Source organism: Ursus maritimus, unplaced genomic scaffold, assembly GCF_017311325.1.
Source record: "Ursus maritimus isolate PB19 unplaced genomic scaffold, ASM1731132v1 scaffold_25, whole genome shotgun sequence".
Lineage (NCBI taxonomy): Eukaryota > Metazoa > Chordata > Mammalia > Carnivora > Ursidae > Ursus > Ursus maritimus.
Window position 1 is genome coordinate 16,742,781 of NW_024425008.1, and position 16,992 is coordinate 16,759,772.

At 37.2% G+C, this 16,992-nt stretch overlaps 1 long non-coding RNA gene across 3 annotated transcripts in view; it reads left to right on the forward strand.

The window, feature by feature from the left end:
* Positions 1–15,746, forward strand: part of LOC103670557 — a 34,248-nt gene extending 18,502 nt beyond the window's left edge. For 2 of the 3 annotated variants that reach the window (XR_570598.2, XR_005837571.1), the window contains 3 exons: positions 1,319–1,400; positions 11,364–11,437; positions 15,366–15,576. This is a non-coding gene — a long non-coding RNA (uncharacterized LOC103670557). Of the gene's footprint in view, positions 1–1,318; positions 1,401–11,363; positions 11,438–15,365; positions 15,577–15,616 lie in introns of those variants that run through there. The other variant, XR_570599.2, reaches the window with a different exon arrangement.
* Positions 15,747–16,992: the final 1,246 nt, after the last annotated feature.

Sequence of the window (16,992 nt, forward strand, 5' to 3'; positions counted from 1 at the left end):
TATTAAAGGGTATGCTTGTATTATGTCTAATCATAAGATATTCATAAAAACATCTCTGCCCAGACAAACTTTTACCACTTAAGATACTTTATCTTGTTTGTTTTTATTGCTGATGAAGTTATCATAGAGACAAATCATTTGAATTTTTCTACATGGGAAAACGAGCCACAATAATGCCTTCTGAAGTTTGTTATCATTACTACTAGAATATAAAGAACAGCTCTTCACTCGTTTAAGAAATACTTAGCCAACACCTGCCAAGTACATCAGGGCTTTGTATGAGATCATGTGCAAAGTGTCCGTTTACAGTACAAAAAAATTTACTCTGCTATAGCTAGTCCTTCAGTGATAGAAGTCACAGCAGGGGTGATTCATTTATTCATGATAACATAAGACACACTAGAATGTATGTGTGTTCTGCAAAAGCAGGGACTTTGCTTAGTTAGTTCATTACTCTATCCAGGGAGCTTTGGGTATAACACATGTAGAGCCTGACCCATCACGAATACCTGAGCCATATTTGGTGGGTGCAGGAATGCATAGTTTGAGTATGGATCCTGCAGATATGAGAGTTGGGTATACTCAGATTATATCTTCTACTGTAGGGATGCAGAGTGTCACACACACATACATATAAGCAAGTCACAAACCTAAAGCAGGCTACTTCCGGGTAATGGGACATCAGGGGTTAATGAATTTAGATGGGAGAATTACATTTTTATTTTCTCTGACTTCTCATTGGAAGTTCGCATTTCCTTCAGTTACGAATGTAAGACACAAACCATAAAAGTTGCATTTGTCATCAAAAAAAATCATAGTTAAAGGAAAAACTACATTATAGTTATTGCAGGTTCTCGAAATATCATTGTGCTCATTAGTAATTTGAAAATGATGGTATTTATTAGACTCACTCCTAGGTATTGTATTCTTAATAGCAAAAATAAAGAGCTCATATTACTCCATCAAAAATCTAGTTCAAAAATCTATAATTGGATTATTCTATAATTGGTTCCTTTGTAATTCTGTGCAATTTATTTTATCCTCTTAAAAACTTTACTCCAAGAAATGGTATTGAGATAGCATTTTTGCAAAAATGGCTGCCATTTCTCCCATCCTTCTTGGCACATTCTTTTACACTGTGACTATGTCTCTTCTCCCATCAAGAGGCAGATTTTTTTATTCCCCTTGACTCGGGTCTGGACTTGTGACTTGCTTTGACCAACAGAATGCTGATGTGCTGTGACTTCTGAGTCTTGTCTTGTGAAACTTTGCAGCTTCTGTTCTCATTCTTTTGCTGCCCCCTTCCCTCCATGTGTAGATGCCATGGCTTCATCTTCTGTAGGATGGGAAACCATGTGGAGAGAGAGCCCCCACTGATGGCCAGCGCCAACACCAGACATGTAAGTGAGAACATCTCTTATCATCTCATGTCAGTTGAACTTCTTGGTGATTGTCCTCATATAAAGGATGCCAGGAGAGACCCGCAGGAGGTCTGCTGCCTGAGCATAGCCCAGATTGCCAACCCACATCATCTTGAGCAAATCAATGAATATTTTTTGGGCCACTGCATTTTGAGGTGATTTGTTAAGCTGCATGACACAGCTGAAACAGGTTGGGCTCCATCTGACTGCGAAATGTGTCCATGACCTCCCAAATTAAGAGCCTGCCTCTGAAACAGAGGCAATGTACCCAGTCTTCTGGCCTTATGTGCTGTGTGTCAGAACCTGGACTTCTTGTCAGTTGGGTACCTCTGGTTCAGATAGTTTTCCTTAAAAATTTCTTTTGTTTTTTGTTTAGGAATTCACAAAGAAGAAAACTATTAAAGTGATTACATTTAGTTGGGTACAAGGTCTTGACGTAACAGATTTTTTTTTAAACTTTTGCTATGATTTGAAAATTTTATCAATAATTTAAGAGTAGGTCTTTTAAAAAAATTTTCCTTAAGTTATCGTATAAGGGCTTCATTCTATATCTTAAATAATGCAGTGTCCTATTAACTTGAGGTCGAAAATAACAATTATTTCACAGAACTATAAGTTCTGAGCGTGGAAGTGAAATTAAAAAATGTATTTTAAATAATATATTTAAGTAATATATTCAAGGATGCTGAGAAATCAAGTTAAATGGAAACTGAAAAGTACTCACTGAATCAAAGGAATTGAAGGTCACTGGCAGTCTTAAGAAGAAGAGTTTCTGTGGAGTGTTGGAGTGGAATACGGAGTGCAATTCATTGAGGTGCAAAGAAGGTGTAAGAGCATGGGGATAGCAAGCGCACTTGACTCTTTTCAGAAATTTGGCTATAAATAACAATTATAAGTAATATTTAAAGCATTTGCCAGATTTCAGACAGTCTGCATGGTGCTTTATGTGACACTGAGTTATTTAACCCTGCAATATCCCTATGAAGCCGGAACCATGTGTATCTTCTTTCTGAGATGAGACAACTAAGCTCAGAGAAGTTCAGTTTTTACTGAAGGTCACCCACATGTTAAATGGCAAACTCAGGATTTGATCCTATGTCCATCTGGTTTCAGAGCTCATGTGTAAAGCCCATAACTGTCTCTGCTGCTTGTGAAGGTGGGAATAGAGAATATGGTCGAGAAGAAGATCGAAGATTGAAGGAATGAGTTAGTTTTATCGCTTGCTAAAGAAGGAAGAGTTTTGCACTTCTCGAACTCACAGAGGAAACAGTCATGAGTTTGCTCTAGGGATAATTAGGTAGGGTAAGTTTCCTGACAGATGGGGTGGATGTGAGCAGAGCACCCACAGGAGGGGCTGACCTTGTTGAGTAGGCAGGAAATCTCCACCGAAGAGCACATGAAGGTCCAATGAGAGTAGATGTAGGCAGGTTTGGACATTTTAGTACAGAAGCCAGAGTAGTTGCCTTTTAAGAAAATTTCTGTATTTCTTGCGAAGAAAGTTATAGTCACCGGCTAAAAGTTGGCAGGTAGACAGGGTGTTTAAGGAGTGTGGAAAAAGTTTAAAGTCATTGTTGAGAGAGGAAGAACCAGCCAATGGGAAGCACGGTAGGACTGTAATCAGTGTGGAGCCTGGTTTGAGGTTGGACCCTGATTTTATAGAAGTATCAAAGTGCTGCCTTGTGAGGTTTCCCCTACTTGAACTCCACAGTGTGGCATTGACTTCAAGAAGTCAAAGTTTAATTCATGCAGGATGGGTGTTTTCCCAGGCATGTACAATGGAGGGTCAAAGAGTTCAGAGGATTTAGGAAATTGGTAAGAGAAGGATTGGAATGAAGCTGGGTCTGGGGAGAAGTGACCTGAGGGGCTGATGGACAGAATGTGGAGCAGTCTGCAGACTAAAGAACATGATCAGCAGAAATGAAGCATGTGCCAGAAGTTTGGAATTGTGAAGTTGGAGCTATTTCAAGTCATGGTGAGTTCCAGTGGGCAACTTAGAAAGAAGAGGCCATGGGAGAGGAGAGTGTCTAAGAGGCAAGAGTGTTGATGTGTTTCTCATGTTGATTTGAAAGCCAGAGTTAAAGACAGGCATCAGATATCAAAGATCACAATGCATGAGACATGGTTTACAAGCGTCAGAAGATGACAACAGTGAGGAGGGATCGAGGTGGCATGTAGCAAGGAGTGAGAATTTCTCTCAGGAGTTCAGTGCCTAGATTAGAAAAAGATGGCACTGACCTTCTATCCAGAATACATAAGACTCCTTTCGATAACATGCTGGAGGAGCAGTGTGGATTCTGGGAGAGTCAGTTTTAGTTGAAGTGTGGAAGTAGCAGATCCTGGGGAGTTTTCTGGTGGGTGTTCCAAGAACCTGATAAAAGGATTTGGAAGTCGGGGCGCCTGGGTGGCACAGCGGTTAGGCGTCTGCCTTTGGCTCAGGGCGTGGTCCCGGCGTTATGGGATCAAGCCCCACGTCAGGCTCCTCTGCTGTGGGCCTGCTTCTTCCTCTCCCACTCCCCCTGCTTGTGTTCCCTCTCTCGCTGGCTGTCTCTATCTCTGTCAAATAAATAAATAAAATACTAAAAAAAAAAGGATTTGGAAGAAAAATGAGGGGAAGGAAGGTCCATTAAAGCAGAGAGTGCTCAGTGTGATCACAGGGCTAGAAGTCAGGTGAGTACAGATGTCGGGGTGGGCTTACACTTTTGGCAAGGGTTGTGAGGAAGAATTTAGTCTCAGTAGTCTCTAGAAACATGAGTTACTCTCATGGAATTTGGCTGAAATCTGAATGAGAAGGAACCCCGTATTGCTGGACTGAGCATTGATTTTCCTCTTGTTCGAGAGTTCGGGTTGGCTGCCGTGGTATAGTGTGTGTGCTGGCCATGGTGTTGGCGGATGGCAGGTAGCAGGAGAGCTCAGGTCACCAACCCTTCCTCACAGTGTAAGGCTTCCGTGCTAGAGACTGAATGATCCTATGTAGTATATATCTGGCTCTGCCTTGAGTTGGTTGGTGTCCTGTTAGGACTGCAAGGAGCCTGGGTGGCCTACAGCTGTGTAAAAATGCATTACCACAAACATCCTTTCAGTTCTCTACTTATGTACATTTATAATTAATTTACTTAGGATAAATTTCCAGAAATGAAATCTCAATGTTAAAGGAAATGAATAATTTTAAGGTTTTTGGTGTATATTACAAATTCCCAAGCATGAGGTTTCTACTACTTTCCATTCCCACTTGCAGTGAAAGAAAGCCCTCTCTCCACTCTCTTCCTCATATGAAGTTTTTAAGTTTAAAATCACTGCCAGTGTGAATGGTAAACCTTGGCATCCTGCCATTAATTTATTTTGCTTTTTTTAGAGGACCGTTTGTATTGCTTTGGTCTGTGTGAATTGTTCATTTGCACTCTTTGCCCATTCTCCTCGTGAGGCTTCCATCTTTCTTCTTTCTAAGACCTCTCTAAATAAATATTAACACCCTGCCTCCTATATTGCAAATGAATATCCAATTTGCTGTTTACCTATTCTTTATAGCTTAAAAAATGTTTTTTAAATTTTTTATAGCTTTGACTATATGATAGTTTACATTTGAAACCCATTACGTATTTGCTCACTCGACTTCATTCTCACGCTTTGTTTGGTCTGTGGGGGGTGGACTCTTGCTTTAGAATCGGATCCATAATATGAAATGTCAATGCTTCCACTGTCGATATGTAGAGAATAGCATCTAAAAGGGAGTAGGCAGCTTCTTTCTCAGCAACCCACGGTTAGCACATCTTTGGATTTTCAGAGTTAAGACCAGAATCTGGTTTGAGATCATTGTTATCTGCTTTGAATGTAATAGGTATTTGGTAAAATGTGAACAGTTGTTGACCTTGACAGAAGCCTTCTCAGTAGAGCAGTTGACAGAACCCTATTTGATTGGGAGACAGTGAAAAGCAGCAAGCTCAGGTCATCTGACCTTCCACGCAGGGTACGGTTTCCATGCAGAGTAGGGCTTCCACGCCAGCCCGAAAAGACATAGGAAGAAAATATAGCTCTTGAGGAGCTTTCCTGTGAAGAGGAGCTAAGAAATAGCTAGTAGCTAGAGAAGGATGTGTGAACAAGGGAGAGTCTAGATTTGGTCCATGCAGACTTTCAATCCTACACTGTTACGTGGTAGTCATCCCCAGTTATTTTTAAAAACATGGATTAATAAGATCTGTTCAAGTTAAAATATAACATAAGTTTTATTCTACCATCAACTGCAGGTTAACTTAATGATTTTCAGCATATACTCAACTGTATTCCAAATATCTTAAAGCCAAGCATTTTCAAGTTCTTACATAATCCATTTTTTTTCAGTTGACAACAATGTTAATGATTCACCACAAGGTTTTTGTCTGTTTGTTTTTAACAACAACATGAAGACAACATGGGTAATAATATCTCCTCATCTTTCTGACAATAATATTTGGTTTACAATAAATATTTGTTAAATGAATGCAACTGGATCTTCTAAAATGATGCATTTAGACCTCTTCACCCCTCTTTGCAATTGCATTTCCCTGACTTGATCTTACACTATCCAGGTCACTTTGCTTTATTATTGGCTCAGGATTTGTAAATCTCTTCCAGATGACCAGCTTGCTACAGTAAAAGCCACTTCAGCAAATCTGCTGTGTACAGCACTAGATATTGCAGACAGGGAGGTAACAAACTGAGCATACAGTCTGATTGAAGTATCAGATGAATGAGAAGAGAGAGAGAGAGAAATCGATATTGAGATTATTACCATGGTAGGGGAATATTTAAAGTTTGTGGGAAGGGTATAGGTGAGAGCTTCAGGAAATGTGTTGATATTGAACTATATGTCCTTAGTATGTTTTGTGTTTATATACTGTGTTTTGGAGGAATCCTGGAACTATTCTCATCTTCTATCCAGATAGATTCCACAAATCTCCATACAAGTGGCAACCGGTAAAAATAACCTCAGCTCTGGCCATGTCAAAAGTCCTCCGCCCAATCCTTTCCTGCTTTAGTGCCTCACCTTCATTTTTGACCTCTTGACTTATTTTTTTCTTTTCCTGGATTTACATGAGCTCCTTATACCTAAGGAAGATTCTGACTTAGCAGTTTGGTCCTTGGTATGCTCTAAAGTGTAAAACAATTTGATCCTCTATTTCTCTCTGCTTCTGACCATTCCAAGTCCTTTCTACAAAGATCCTTCCTGACCCCCAAGAACAAGTCTGACTTTCACTCATTTGGCTGATGTTCCTAATGTACTCTTATGCCCAAACGTAAAAGAAGATTGAACAGTTAGTTATTTGATCTTCTCTTGATAGTATTTTAAAATAATGAGACACAAATCAGATAAGATTCAATGAGTAGATGTAAGTAAATGACACATTTCGAAATTCTACATAATGCTCAGAAAGAGGTGTGTGTGTGTGGGGGGGGCGGTGGAGTTGGCAGGGTGTGGGTAGTGCAGAAAGGAGATGGCTGCCAAGGATTTAGGAATCAGCCTTCTGCTCAGAAAGCCTGGAACTCAGACAGGGTCAGACACGAAGCTCATCGATTGCTTGAGCTGAAAGATTCAACATTTGCAAGGAGTTGTGTTGCTTGAACTCTCCTTAACTACCAGGATAACAAGTTCTCTTGCCTCATCTTCACCAGAATGCAATGAGGGAATTGAGCCATTGATAAGTTCAGTCAAATACTCCACATTCCTTTGGTGTGAAAGATATCGCAAAAACGTGATGTTGACAAGGCAATGTGCAAAATAAGGTTGTACTTCCGCAGCACTGCTCCAGAGTGGAATTGAAAGAATATAATGAAAGTGGAAATAATTTTTTATTTTCAAAAAGGAAAAGATTGCTTTCGGTGAAAGACTGAGTCACATTTGTGAATGAAGTTTCGTTCACGTTGGAGGTCTCCAAATCTAAAATAAAATACATGTTTCCTTAGAAAATCATAGGCAAGTGCTTTTTAGTAACCTTAGTCTTGGCTAATAAATGTTCATTTCCAGAGTATGTTCTACAGAATGAGACAAATTAATTTCCTTTCCAACATGTGCATGCACATACATACTATATTTTGTGGGCTAAGCCCACCTTGACTCAGGCTTAATGAATCAACAAGGAGAGAATCTGAGTTCCCACAGTTGTGTGATAAATCCAGCACACACCTTGTATTCATGAAAAAGAAGTGGTTCTCGCTCCATGTTAACACCATGTGGCGTTCTTCAATTCTAAAAGGAATTGTGAATTTTGAAAGAACCTCTGTGATAAGGTAACAACTTACAGTTTAACAGACTAAAACATATGTTAATCCTTTGAATTTAACAATCTGGCTGTTTAACAAAAAAGAGAAAGAAAGGAAGAAAGAAATAACTACTAATTTAACTCTCACCATGGTAAATTCATGAGAAGTGAATTTTCCAAATAAATAAGGCAAATCTTTTTAAAGCAAAAATTAACTAATTAACATCTTATGTGCCAAGCCAGGTATGAGGCACATTTATGGTTATTATCTTATTTACAACCTACCACAATCCCCACTGGGTGGGTACGATCATGCGGATGTTATAGTTAAGGAAATCTGGCTCCGAAATGTAAGTGACCCACTATCAGGCCGCTATTAAACACTAAGTCTTCGCGAGAAATATTAATTATTTTAATGGTATCTTTCAACCATGCATTTTACACTTTAATTTCATTAAAAGAGAAGGTAAATATAATTTAACTTGTTTTTGATGACTCAACCTATCACTTCAAGGAGGAGTTTTTATGGTGTCCTAATGCGCTGATACACAGAGGAAAGGGGTGTGTTACAGGTAAATGCCTGGTTTCATTTCGAGATTCTAATACTTAATTTTAATGTGTTTTCCCTTTCTTCCTCTTCTATCAGATGAGTAGCTGCCACTCTGTTCTCAAAACATTGGCCACCAGCAATAAAATCTATCTTGCCTGAAAATTTTATTCCTAATCTCCCATGTTGTAGGACAGTAGGTGAATAAATGCTTTGAATTGTTTATCAGATACAAGGGCAAAAAGATCCTGAGTCAGCAAGAGGACAGAGCTCTCCTTTGCCACATTTAAATGCATGAAGGTTTTGTATTGCTATGCATACCCTCAGAGATCCCCCCCCACTTTTTTTTCACTTCTTAGTTCAATTTTGCCAAATGTGGTCTCTGGATAAATTAGGTTTCATAGACCAGCTCAAATCACACCTCTTTCGCGTAGCCTTCCAATCTCTTTCTCTCTCTCTTTCTTTTTCTTTCTCTCCTGCCTTCACTTTCTTCCTCCTTCTTTTTTTCCCTTTATCTTTTATATTTGCACATACATTTCAGTAAGTATCACACTTGCTTTATCTTTGAGCCCTAGTATGGTAGATTGTTTTGTTCATCTTGTATTTGCCATATAACTAACACTCAATAAATGTGAATTCTATTAAATTTTCAGTGTCCTTATATTTCTGAACTTCAGTGAGGACATCGTTGAAGTCAAAGAAGGCAGTTGTATCTCCCTCAAAATAATAATGCCCACTATCTGCTAGGTTTCTACAAACACCAGCAAATTGCATACATCTCAGTTAATCTGCGCAATAAAACAGCAAGGTGGGCACTGTTGTTACCATTTTAGAGGTGAGGAGGATAAGCTCAAAGAGGTTAACTGTTAGATTTTTTTTTTTTTTTTTTTTAGCTTGTAGGGGCTGGGCGGGGCTGTTGACTCTAGAGCTTATGCATGTTTTCCTGTACCAGACTATACACATACACCCCCACACACACAAATGTGCGTGCACATGCATACATATGATGAAACATTATATTCGTATATAATATATATTATGCTTTTATAATATGTCTATATTTGAAATAGAAATATATACGTTTATAATCTTGGATAGAAGAAAGGAAAGGAAGGGAAAGGAAAAGGAAGAGAAGGGAAGGGAAGGGAAGGGAAGGGAAGGGAAGGGAAGGGAAGGAAAGGAAAGGAAAGGAAAGGAAAGGAAAGGAAAGGAAAGGAAAGGAAAGGAAAGGAAAGGAAACTGATTATAGCCCTACACAGAGTCTTAAAGACAGGCTAGAGACATAACTTCCCTTACAGTAGATACAGTTTCCAGGATGGCAGAGGATAGACTGCTGGGCATGTATGTGTCTTGAAAGAATCATGAGTCTCTCTGAAGCATACCTTCTCTGAAAAGAGCAAGTCAGCCCAGCTCCAAAAGGTGTTCTAGACTTCATCCTTGAAAAACAGATGACTGATGAGGTGAGAGGAAATGAGGAAGAGAATGACATTTCAAATTGGACTCTGACCTTATTAATGGAGATGTTCTTTTAGAAGAGAGTCTTTTTCCTCTCTCCCCTCCCCTTACTGTGCCTTCCCCCTTCTAGTCCTTCATCTCCTCTCCCACTGCTCCTTCTTCACTTCTGGATAATTTTCTCCGTGTCTTCTAATCCGTGACCACCTCGGAGGTATAGACAGGAATAACATATAGAGAAACGTCAGGTTTGCTATAACCTTGTAGAGAAATGTGTCATCCCAACCAAAATCTCGAGTTTGACAAAACTTAGAGACAACGTGATCCTTTGAGATTTTTCTGAACACATAGAATCAGGTCTGCTAGGTGCAGGTAACAAATTAGATGCAAGTTCAGTATCTGGTGGGGAGAGAGTATACCTGCTGAATATCAACCAAGCCAGCCTCTTCTCTCCACTGCCCTTGCTCCTGCCTTGGTGGAGAACTTCGTCTCCATCCTTCCTCTGAATGAATGTGCCTGTGTGTCACCTAGGTTCCTCCTTCTATCCTTATGTGTCCTTCAAACCATTCTCAAACTTCATGGCTTCCAAATCTATTTGAACACTCAGTTCATCAGTTAAAACCTGCATGCACATTCACATATGTATATTCATTTACAATTAAACATGCCTTACTGTATTTATTACAGAATATTTGAAAATAGACATTTTACAAGGAACACTATAAATAAATATAAATTGAAGTTCTACAATTTTCTTCCCTTACCCCAAGCACATGCCCCACTCTGAGGCTCCTCATCTGCATTCTTCCAAGTGGTCTTTCTGGTGTGTTGGAAGGCCTTTCCTCGCAACTTAAGTCTTTGAAATAATAACTCAGTCTTTAATATGCTTGCTGTGTCCTTTTACAATATGGCACTTGGTATCAGTCAGGCCTCAGCTTGGCGTATTTTCTCCTCCACTTGATGTTTTACTACTGCACAATCATTTATAATTTTTCTAAATAAATCATGAAATTACACGTATTCATGTATTTAAAACCTTTTTTCTTGTGCACTGAATGTTCTTCCATCCTCTTCTTCATTAAAAAATAATAATAATAAATGCAACATTCCATCTTAATGAGTCACGCTTTGCAGGAAGTCTTCCCTTAGCAGCCCTGTGTCACGTCCTTTCTGCCATTGGTGGGCAAAATGAGGAAGATGCTCACCAGATGAGGAAGATCATCAGTTCGAATGTGGACAAAAATAACTTTATGTTGATTGTTATCTCATCTTTTAAATTTTATAACATTTCAATATAGAAATAAATGTGTATATTTACATATATGCTATATATGTACTTCATATATAAATATTGTGTGTGTGTATATATACACATCATTACTTTTATATATATTAAGGATACACTCAGCTTATAGACTTTTATTGTTCTTATCATACAGAAGAATAACTTATTGATTTATAGGTGTACTTTTTCCAGTTTTTATTTTTGAATTTTTGTGGTCCCAGAAGCCAAAGCACTGCTTTGCAGGGTATATATTTAATATATATGTGTTGGGACTTGAATAAAGAAGGTATAATTTAATATGTCATGTCTCCTCATTGTTCTCTATCATATATTTATTGCGCTAACAACTTTAGTCCAACAAATGTAATATATTTGAGGGTCTGTTGATATAGAATATAATCAATATATGACTCCCCCCCCCCCAGAATCACTACGGAATTGGAAATACACATGAATTAATGATACATCTAAGTTACTAAGGAGTGACTCAGATAATACAGTAAATATGACTTAATCTCTAAAATATTATTTACATTTTTTTGTGTTCTCTTATCCATCTCATATTTTTTTTTTTATCCCTGTTAAAGAATCAGATAAATGTTAGGAATGCATTTATACCAAAGGACCCATCTGGCCTGTTGGAAATGAAAGTTTAAAAGCAGCTTTTTCTGGAACTTTAATTTCCTCAAAAAAAATCAATATGATAATACAAGATACTTGGGCTTTAGGAACTGAGTTTTTAGAACTTTATCATCTCTCACATTTCTTCTCATTGTCAAATTTATTAGTGGAGGGAGGCTTCTGATTTAATTTAAAATTTGTGAAAGTTGGGTTTTTAACATCTTATGAAACAAAGTAAAATATTGTTTTTATTCTTGCTAATTCCAGAGAGAATCCATTGTATATAATGCAATTTAGAATTTGGTTAGCAGGTATCCCTAAATAACTATCCCCTTTGTTTCTTTGACCTTAAATTTAAGTATTCTGTACTCTTTTCATTTTACATTGTTAAAAAAGTCTAGTCAAGTGAGGAATAAAATGAGCAAGTTAAGAAATCCAGTACTATGGATTCATTATGTCCCTTTTCAAAAATTTTTGCATACAAGTGCAGAATACAGATCTTTTAAAAACATATACTGATCCTTTTCCAATGCTGTAAGAATAAAGTTTTCAAAGTTCCAGCGTTCTTGATATGATGGGAATGAAATGCCCCATTTCTAATTCTCGTACATTTGTTCACCTGCATAAAGATTTGCTCCTTCCTTTCTACACATCACGAGTACAAACATTAAGTATTATGTATACTAACAGACTGACAACACATTTTTCTAATCTCAGGTTGTAAGAACAATCATTTTTCTCTCCACTGGGGAAAGATAGCTGGCTTACTAAGTACCTTCTTGTGATTGCATTTTGGTCTTTCACATAGGAAAAAATGCATGATTTGAACAATTAATTAATTGATTTAAATAATCATTTTCCCTTCCTTATGCTGGTGTATTCCAGCACAGGAAAAAAATTATAAAGCATTTATAGTATATCCTTTAATAGGATTTAATTTTCTCAAGTAAATCATAGAAAGTTATCAAATGCATAGATAAAATATAAAAAGTTGGTTTGTAGAGCATGGTTGGCTGGCCTTCCTTCAGGGAACTAATTGTATCACTAAGACAACTCGATGCATCGTTACACTGGAAATCTATATTATCCTAGGTATTATGGGATATGGACATCTTGAGTTTTATCTGAAAAGTTTCATTTACTGAGGTCCTATCAGGATTCTAGATTAGAGTAGCCAAATTTAGGGGAAAAAAGAAAAAAAATGCAGGACTCTTATTTAAATTTGAATGTCAGGTAAACAATAAATTTTTTTTAAGTTTAAATATGTCTTATGCAAGAGTTAGAAAATACTTATATTTAAAAATATTTAATATTTTTTGCTCTTTCAAATATTCCTATTTTGTAGACCCCATATCTTCATTTGTTATTGTTTTCCTCCCTCATTTTGCTAAAAAACTTACTCTTGATGTTTCCTATGAAAAGGAGCATTGAAAATTAAATATTTTTACTTTTTCCATGTCTGAATGTGCCATTAGTCTATTTAATTAGCCATTCTTGTTTGATAACTGGTTTAGATTGAAATTTCTCAGTTGGAAGTCATTCTCCTACACTTTAAAGGCATTACCCATTGTCTTCTTAATTCCAAAGTTGCTTCTGTCCAAAGCTGTTATGATTTTGTCATTGAGTGGAAAACATCTGTATGTAAATATCTCACAAGCCCTTAATCTCGAAAAACTTGGACATTTAAATTTTATAGTCACCCATTTGGAAAAGATAGAACCATGAAAATATGGAGTTACTAAGATACAAAGTTGAGTATGAACTTTAGTGGGATTCTTGTAGATATGGTCAAGGGTATCTGAGAAAGAAAGAAGAAAGAGAAGAGCAGTAAAATAGAAGAACCAGATTATTGGCTTTGAAACAGACAAAGAAGGGAAAAGTTTCAAAACGATAAATGCTGTCAGCAGTGCTACCAGATGAGCATTTAATGTATTCTGTCACCAGTAAGATATTAATAATACCATTGATAGTAACTGGGATAATATTGTGAATTGAAGGTCTCTGTAAAGAATCGGAAACATCCCCATACGGAGTCTCAAAAGAATTTAATTCTAGCTACTAAATTTCTGGATGCCCTTGGGCAAATCATAAATCTCTGATCTTTTGCTGCTTGTCTGTAATCTGAGAAGATGGCACTCCATGCCTTTGGATGTCTCTTTGATCTTTTAACACTATACGTCTTGCCTTTTGTGGATCTGAGGTGCATTCACACGCAGGAGCACATTTGAGTCTAACCAGTCCTACGAGGACAATACAACAAGAGGTTCTTCCTTTACTTTCTTGTATTACCCATCCTTCCCTTTCTTAATCATTTTGTGGATAATAGAGCAAATAAATGGAGTCAAATAGATTGTTTTGAAACAAAGCCATATTTCAAACCCAGGCGTCTCATCCAGGCTAGTCATAGGTGCTTTTCACTATATGACAGGAAGTGTCTGGTACACAACGTATCAATATACCTTCAGAACAAATTCATCAATGTTTCTGCATCCATTGATTCTCAAAATGTTGTTCATGATTTCATGAGACCAGGAAAAACTTTTAATAAAGTGATGTGAACTGTCAAAGCCCTGTTTTCTGGGTTTGGAGTCAAATGATGAACAAGATGGACAGAGTGCTTAACTGAAAGGTACAGTTTGTCTCAAGCTGCTCGGTTTTCACTTGCTATTCCGCCTTTTTAATTAGAAATTGTTAGATTAACTTTAGCATTATCAGTTGAGTTCACTGTGGCTTTGTTAACCTCAGAGAACACAATGATGCATACTCTTCGCTTCCAAAGTATTTCTGCCTGTAATCTTCCAATATCTAAACATTAAATGTGTATACATTGTGGTTCAAATGTGAATCCTACATAGGGTTATTGCAAAAGCAGATAGAAAGCATGTTGACCATTTGTTTTCTTTTTAGATACTTGAGTAACCAATCATTTTTATCACTGAGTTTCATTTTTGGATGAGGCAAAACACAAATCAAAATGTTTTGTTCTTTATGGCACATAGAACTGCTCGGAACTTCAGTTGGGCCACAACTTTTCTTGTCAGTCAATACAGATATGTGTTGGAGAATAAAACGTCAAACAACAGTGAGTTGCCATAGTACGTTAGATGAAAGACCATCTTGTTTTTGTTTATTTGTTTTAGTTAGATTAAGCCAGTAGTACTGAAAACAATAAAAACCTAATAATTGACCATCAGTTTATTCAAATTCATTCAAATATTATACATATTTTTTTAATTTAGGATTTTGTTTTACTAGTGTCCAATGTAAGTTTATAAGATAAACAACACATGATAGCAGCAGACGGTGGAGCATTTTTGGTTGTTATATCCCAGTGCTCATTATGTCTAAATGTAAAATGTCAAAAACCAACCTCTGCATATGCTCTGCTAGTCAAATCTTTCTCTGGCCCAAAGCACACAACTCCATTTGCTTAGGGACTCAGCTAGGCAATTATAATTTATTGGATTCTTCCAGATCTAGATTATGGGGGCATAGCAGAAATTGAGCCCTTATACTGGGGCACTATTCAGCACCATTGAGAGATAAAATTGAAAAAAAAATCAACAGTTTATCTATATCCCCAAAGGATATAGCAATGCCTTAGTCTAACATTTAAAACCTTTACTATAATTAACAGCTTATTCTCCATACCCATCCCAACTTCCAAAATAAAAGTAAAGCACAAAGACCCTCTAGTCTTCATATAATTCTACTTTGTAGGCTGACATATTATATCATAAGATTTTAGGGAAGAATGAGAGCTTCTCAATTTTCTGTGACCAGAAATTTGGTTTACTCTGTTCCAGTAAGCTGACTGTGGGCTAAAGGTTCATTGACCATCAACCATGACATTGACCTCTAGACTCGAGAGATCAGCATGCAGAGAAGTTCCAAATCTTATATTCATCATCTTACATATTGAGCAAATAAGGAGCTCATTCATCTTCTCAGAAGTCCCTATCTACAGTGTATCTCCATATCTTTTACTGGGTTCACCTGAAATAAAAAGGCCTTTGTATTTAACATCTTTGTGTTTTATTTTGTTTTAATTGATCAGGATCTTTGTTTGGAGCTCAAGTGGTATTTCATTTCTCTGTTTACATCCAAGAACACGATGAATACATTGACTTCCAAATTCTTTGGTTCCTGAAAAAGGAATGCTTACCCATAATAAAAGAGGTAATTGAATAAATAAAGAAAGTACATAAATCGTGAGGTTATTCCTTCTGATCATTTTTCTGGCTTCATTTGAACACATCCCACATCTTTATTTAAAATAATTAGTGGGATTGTTTAGATGTCTGTGATTGATTGTTATTAACAGTGATGTTTCATCACATAAGAGTTTCGACTAAGGATATTTATTATAAGCCGCCATTCAGTTTCAAAACTCTAAAATAACTCACTTATATGCTTTTATTGATTAAATGAGGTATATGTAGCATATTTCACATCAGTAATGCCTTATATTTTGTGAGAGTTTTACAGTTTGTAAAGCATTTTTATGTGCATTAACTCATCAGATTGATGCTGACATATCTCACATCTTTAGCAGATATGGAATCCCTTTTAACACAAAAGTTGAAAATAGGGTGTGAAGTTGAATTCGGAAACTAAGAAGGGAAAAGCTGGCAGGAGATTTTCTAGAATAAATGCAGAGTCAGCTACAGCTGAAGGGCAGACAAAGCAGGAAGGACTTAGTCCAAGAACTAACACAGGAACCAGAATCTAAAGCGTCATCTGAGGGCAAAGCTGACAATGTTCAAAGATGAGAAAAGGCTGACTCTCTGACTCATTAGCCACAGGACTCGGGACTGCCGGCTTTAACTGCTGAGACCTCAGTTTCCTCATCTGTAAAATGTCAGTGATAACAATCGTGTTTATCTCATAGAATTGCTGTCAGTGTTCTTGAAGGAAGAGTAATTAAAAAGAAAAAAGTAACTACTGGCATTAAAGTTTCTCTATGGAAAGACTGACCTGGGTATAGAGAAAGTCCTTAAGCGGCTGCTTTCATGGTGGTTGATGGAGTCCTCAGGGAATGATCTGGAATCAGATGGCCAAGCAAGAGAGAGCTCCATGGCTTTGAAAGTGACTTTAACAGTCTTTGGGGATAAAGGTTAGAGATAAGAGAGAAGAGCAGAGGCTAAAGAGGAAAGAGAAGAAGGATAAGGACCACAGTGAGGCTGAGCGTGAGGAAAAAGTCAGCCCCAAGATACTCGGGTGGTAGTACTGCTGAAGGATTTCTAGAAAATGATGTAAAATATTAGATTTTAAACTATTTATGGTCCAGCGATTTAAAGCTCTTATGTTGTCCTGCTCTCAGGAATCTGATATACACATTTCTGTTTATAGAGGTGTTCTATTTGGGACATAAAGGAGTCAGAAGAATTTTCAATATGGGTTTATGCATGCAAACACTGGAATAATATATTA